The 6,000-nt window shown below is 49.0% G+C and overlaps 1 non-coding gene and 1 pseudogene across 1 annotated transcript; both read right to left on the bottom strand.

Moving 5' to 3' along the window:
* Positions 1–2,248: 2,248 nt before the first annotated feature.
* LOC119884406 lies at positions 2,249–2,362 on the bottom strand. The gene has a single exon (XR_005441005.1). It is a non-coding gene; the product is annotated as a U5 spliceosomal RNA (small nuclear RNA).
* A 968-nt stretch (positions 2,363–3,330) lies between these two features.
* Positions 3,331–3,510, bottom strand: LOC119884410 (annotated as a pseudogene).
* Positions 3,511–6,000: the final 2,490 nt, after the last annotated feature.

Genomic DNA, 6,000 nt, shown 5'->3' on the forward strand with positions numbered 1-6,000 from the left:
AGTCAAGTGTGTTAAAAGTGCCCGACCATCTCTCACCACAGTGCTGCCCTTCACCAGACTAGAGGGTTTTTTATTAAAATGGCCACTCCATCATTTTTGTTTTCATTTGAGCCGCTCCATATCGACGTTTGTGGCCATAACTCCTCCCATTCTCTGTAGTGTTTTAAAAATGGTAGGCCGCATTCCTGTATTAAAAACACGTCAGACTTAAAAGAGTTAAGAAAGGATAAAACAATCTGGGCTCTAACTCTCGACTTCACACTCCTCACATTGATAGTTGAGAAGGTGAGTGTCATGAGTATGGTTAAAATTTGCAGGTATGACATCTTAAAAGACTAAAAAAAAAGGGGGATTTCAAATGTTTAAAAACAGCAGTTAGTGGATTTCTTGTGAATGGAGCTCTTCCTTCATTCTCATGGGTGAGAGATGACGGGGTTGAGCTCCATTTCCCTTTCGGACTCTAGGAGTTGGCCTCTGACGCAGGGTGCATTGAGCTTTGAGTCCTTAGGGGTTGATTGCAGAGCTATAGTTAAAAAAGAGACTTCATTAGGCGAATTGGAGGGGAAGACTCTGGGCTCCTCCACAGATGAACTGTCTGAGTAGCTCTCAGCTCTTCCCCTCTTTTCCGAGGCTCCAGGAGACTCAGAAGACAATTCTGAAATTAGTCTCTTGGCCGGCTGGGCATTGGGGAGGGGGACATCCTCGCTATCACTCTGTGACTGGCCAAATTTTTGTTCTGAGCCAGTCACTGAGCTAGCTCCGCCTTCTGCCTGCACTGCCACTGCTTCTTCCCTGTTCTCCACTTGTGGGGCAGCTGCAGGCCCCTCCCCTTCTCCCGCCTCTACTGGTCCTTCTCCTCCAATCACAGGATTTGGCGGGAGATTTGAATTCTCCAGCCCAGCCTCTTCAATTAGCTCTCTAACTGCTTCGTCTTGTCCGCCATTTTGTGCCTTTGCTGCCTTTAATTTGTTGGCAAATGACTTAGGGCAATCTCTGAAGAGGTGGTTTGTTTCTCCACAAAGATTGCACTTTCTGCCATTGGTGCATTCCTCGAAAGTATGCCCAATTTCTCTACATTTACCACAAATGATCTGCTGGCACGCTTCTGCCAGGTGCCCATTCTCACCACACTTGCGGCAGAGTTTGGGCTGGCCCTGGTAATGAATGTAGCCCCTGTTGTTTCCCAGAACTATCATGGATGGCAGATGTTTCAGGCCCTGGAAGCCTTGAGGGTCTTGCCATTGTTGGATGGGGACCCTCCAAGCGCAATTCCAGATGCCATCCTCATCTCTCACTTTGGTAGCCTGGCCTTTAACAGTGCAAAATCTGCCCAGCCACAAACAAATGTCATCTGCATTCACAGTCTCATTGAACATTCTGACAATTACCGTTTTAGCGGCATTATCAGTCAGTTTCTCAACATTAAATGCAGTAAACTGGGGTTTTTCATTTTCGAAGCGTGTCCAGAAATCTCTGAACACGGCAGCAGAGACAAAACTCACATCGAAACCTTTTCCAAATGGCAGAGTCAAAATACAATTTATATCCTGCGGGGAGAATTTCAAAATGTTCTGGATCATTTTCCTTGAGAAGTCAAGCCTTGACATAACAAGGGTTTTCCCATCTTTTTCTTTGAATGTAAATCTGACACTGTGGTGCCTCCTCATGCCGGCATGGTTGGCCGCCATGGTGGAGGCACCACAACGTAAAAGTGGTAAAAGAAGCTAAAACACCTAAAAGCAAAACAACATCTAAAAGTCAACTAAAGGTAAAAATGCTCTAAAAGAGCAATAAAATCTACTAAAATGTTAAAAGGTGAATAAACACACTTACCTTGTCTTGTTTGGCCTGGTCGAGATGTTATTCCGGCAGAGTACAGGTAAGCAGTCCTCTGAACCAATGAATTCCTTTGTGTGAAACAATTTCAACTACAACAAAGTTGAAATTTTATTCACAAGGAATAATGTGAGTATCCTCCCAAAAACCTGGTAACACTTCGCCACAAACAGGCAAAAGTTTTATCCAGACACAGGAGCGATCGCAGTCTTAGCCAAAAGGCCGAGAAGCGATAACCCCCTGGTTGCTTCCAGCGCCCACCTCCCGGAGCAGTTCTCCCCCTGCCGTGGCGCAGTGGTTTCAACTGCGCATAACAACGGCTGAGTCTCAGCACCTCCTCCCGAGCGCGCCTCGTCGCACCGCTCAACCTTGCCGGGGGCGGCGTTTTATTTCCTTTTCACAAACGCACGAGGCTCGGCCACACGGCAGAGCCTGCCAAAATAGTTTTAACTCATTGGCGTCCCTCTCCACGGAAGTCTTTAGTAAAGGCGAAAGACTTGTACGTTATGAAGAGAAACCCGAGTAAGTACGGGCCCCTCCTCCAGAGCCGCCGACGAGCCTAGTCGTCCCGGCCACTACCCTCACGGTAAGCCTCACTCTGCCTCTCGAGTCCCAAGTACCAGGCCACGCCCGTTCCCCTACCCCTCCCCAGGTCATGGCAGGCTCTATCCAATCGGGCTGCGGAGAGACGAAGGCCTGGCTTTTGGACAGAGGCTACCGAACGACTCGGGCTCTTGTAGCCTCTCGATGACGAGTGAGAGAAAGGGAGGGGAAATGTGGCCGATCGCTTCTCGGCCTTTTGGCCAAGACTGCAATGGCCTCCTCTTTCTGGTTAAAACCTTTGCCGGTTTGGGGCTTCGTTTTGTGTCACCAGCTTTTCTGGGAGGAGATTCACCTCATTCCTTGTGAATAAAATTTCAACTTTGCCGTAGCTGAAAAACTTTTGCAACAAGGAATTCATTGGTCCCGAGGACTGCCTACCTGTCCTCTGCCGGACTGCCACCTTGACCAGACCAAAGACGAGAAGGTAAGTGTGTTTTATTCACCGATTTAGCAGTTGTAGCAGGTTTTCTTGCTTCATTTGAGGTGTTTTAGTTTCTTGTATCCTTTCTACGCTGCGGTTCCTCCACCGTGTTGGCCAACCGTGCCGGGCCTACGGAGGCGCCGCAGTGTCCCCTCCCCACCTTCTGAGAGGCTCTATCCAATCGGAGAAATGAAGGCCTGGCTTTTGGACACAGGCTACCGAGCATCCGAAATACTCGGGCTCTCGATGACGAGTGGAGAAAGGGAGGGGAAGTGCAGGGCACATTTAACAGCCATGCCGGTCCCAAATATCCCCTCGTCGTCTGCCAATCATAAAGTGCAAATCTCGCTGCCTTCTTCGAGGCTTCAGCTGGCCGCCCCCCCTCGACTGGCGCCTTTTTCGGGCCGGCGTCCGGCAGAGCGACGAACCTCTGCGTTTGGGTCAGTATTTTGGTTTTACACAAGGCAGGAGAAGGGTGCACCGCCCCCGGAGGCACTGCAATACCGGGTCGATGCGTGGAGTGGACGGAGCAAGCCCCTCGTCTCAGCTCCCGGTGCTAAAAATCCATTTAATATGTTGCCCCCTTATAGGGGACATATCAGATATTAAACTGATAAGAACAGATTTTTTTCTTTTGAGAAAAATTTTATTGACACTCAATTCAAACATGATTCATAATATGTCAATTCCAAGTTACCTTTTAAAATACAACATGTCAATAAATAGATAAATGTTCTCTGTAAAACAACATTTAAAAAGGTGTTTAAAATGCATTACAGATAACGTCATAAATTAAAGGTATAAAATGGTTTTCAGCTTGTCCATGTCAGTGAGTGTCTGTTAAAAAGTCTTCAAAGCGGAGTGCATTTGTTAAAATAAAACTCACAAAAATAATGGATAATAAAGCTCTTCTCCAAGTCCACTGTTGTGCAGGAGTGTAGTGAGTCCCTATCAAAGGGGAACTCATTCAGCTCCCCAAACAGATTTGGACTCTCGGGATCTTGTGCAGCGCGCTCAGAGGAGACCCTCCCCGTAGCTCCTTCCCACCAACCTCACCCGGAGGGTCAGGCCGCCGCTGCCTTGAACTTTCCTTGTGTGGCTCCGGCTCCTCCGTCCGAATGGGCACAGAGGCGATTCTTCTTTGTGGCTGTGTCCTAGGCCCGCCGCCTGCAGCTCTGGCCGTTTGGACCGTTGCTGCGGCCATCCGGATCACAGCCACGGGGGGATCTGCATGTGCTTTCTTGCCAGCAAGTTTCTGGAGGTCCATATGGCGTCTTTGATGGCGGCTAGGGTGAGCCACTGTTTGGCAAATGTACGTGCTGGTATCTGATTTCCTTGGCTCACCCCGTACAGCACCAGCTGTGGTGTGAGGACCTCCCTTGCTGGCAAGTACGGGAATTGCAAGGAGCCGGCCGTTGCCCACTGTTCTACGGCAGCGCTGCACTCCCAGAGCAGATGCCTTACCGACTCAGGCGCGCCACAACCTGGTCGGGGGCAAGTTGAGTGCGCCGACATGCCCCGGGAGTGCATTACGGACCTGACTGGGAGGATCTCATGAGCCACCATCCATGACAGGTCCCGGAGTCTGTTTGGAAGAGCTGGATGGTTCACGTTGCGCCAAACTGTTGAGGGCTCGCCGAATGCAAGCCCGCGCACTGGACTCACTGGTTCCCGCTCCTGCACAACAGAAATGAGAGAGCGGTGAGTGGTTAAAACCTGCAACTCCTCCTGCTCAAGGTTAAAATGCCTTAAAAATGACTGGATAAAAGCATAGGCTGTGGCAGGTTAAAAGACACTGGTACTTTGAGACTTGTGGGTAAGATCTTAAGTTTTCTGAGGTAGGACCCCATCCAGAACCGTGTCATTGCTGCGGTCTTGGGGTTTCTGGATGGGGCTGTGGCGGTTGCCATGTGTAGTGCTGTGTATCTGCTTCCTAGGAACAAGTGCAGGTCTGGCACTCCTTTTCCTCCTTTCTCCTTTGGCTTCTTCATCACGCTTCGTCTCAGTCTTTCCCACTTGGAGCCCCACAAAAAATAAAAGATGGCTCGTTCCAGGTCTAAGATCACTCTCCTAGGCGGGATAAAAACAGAACTGATGAGTAAAAGCAAAGGTAAAATCACTGCTTTGATGATTAAAACCTTTCCTTCTAAAGTCAGTCCTCTAAGTGTCCAGTACCCTAGTCTCTGCCTGACTTTCCCTACTATGTCTGCCCAATTTGTTTTCCCCTCCCCCTCCCTATCAAACCTGATCCCAAGTATTTTTTGGTCAGTCTGGGTCACAGTCAGGGGGAGTCCTGTCGTCTCAGTCGCTGTCCACGGTCCATAAAAATGGGCTTGGGTCTTGCTTCTGTTCAGCTTTGACCCAGAGGCCTGTCCGAACCAGTCAGTCAAGTCCAGCGTCCTGTTGACAGATAAAAGGTCAGTGCATAAATGTTGATGTCGTCCATATATAAATACATTTTGTCTCGAGTCCCCCGCTCCCTGGGACTCCTACCCCATGGATTCGTTGGTCCCTTCTCAAGGTCTGTGCCAGTGGTTCTATACAGATAACGTGAGGAGGGCAGATAACGGACAACCCTGACGGACCCGCAGTTTATATCCACTGCTCTTGTCAGATGCCCGTTAACAATGAATTTGCTGTTGATCTCCCGGTACAGCAGTCCCACCCAGGCTATAAACCTTCTCGGGAACCCCATTTTTTTGCAGTACCTGGAAAAGGTACTGGTGCGAGACCCGATCAAAGGCTTTCTCAAAATCTAAATTCAGGACTACTAGCCGAATGTTTCTGTCTCTCGCGTAACAGATGGTATCTCGGATCAGTACGAGGCTGTCGGTGATCTTCCTCCCCGGGACGGCACAGGCTTGATCCGGGTGAATCAGATCTTCTAAAAACAAGGACATGCGTGAGGCTAAAAGTTTACTAAAAAGTTTACAGTCAAAATTTAAGAGTGTGATAGGTCTCCAATTTTTCAAGTCCGTCTTGTCTTTGTCTTTGTGAAGGAGAGTCACTATCCCTGCTCTAAGCTGTCAGGAAGTCGGTCCATTTGTTCAAAATCCATAAAACAGCAAGCAAGTCTGGTGCTAAAATGTCCCAAAATGTCAGATAAAATTCCAAGGGAAGCCCGTCTTCTCCCGGCGACT

This window comes from Micropterus salmoides, unplaced genomic scaffold (assembly GCF_014851395.1).
Source record: "Micropterus salmoides isolate LMB-PRFRI ecotype aquatic unplaced genomic scaffold, ASM1485139v1 Ms_hic_scaffold_3419, whole genome shotgun sequence".
Classification (NCBI taxonomy): Eukaryota; Metazoa; Chordata; class Actinopteri; order Centrarchiformes; family Centrarchidae; genus Micropterus; species Micropterus salmoides.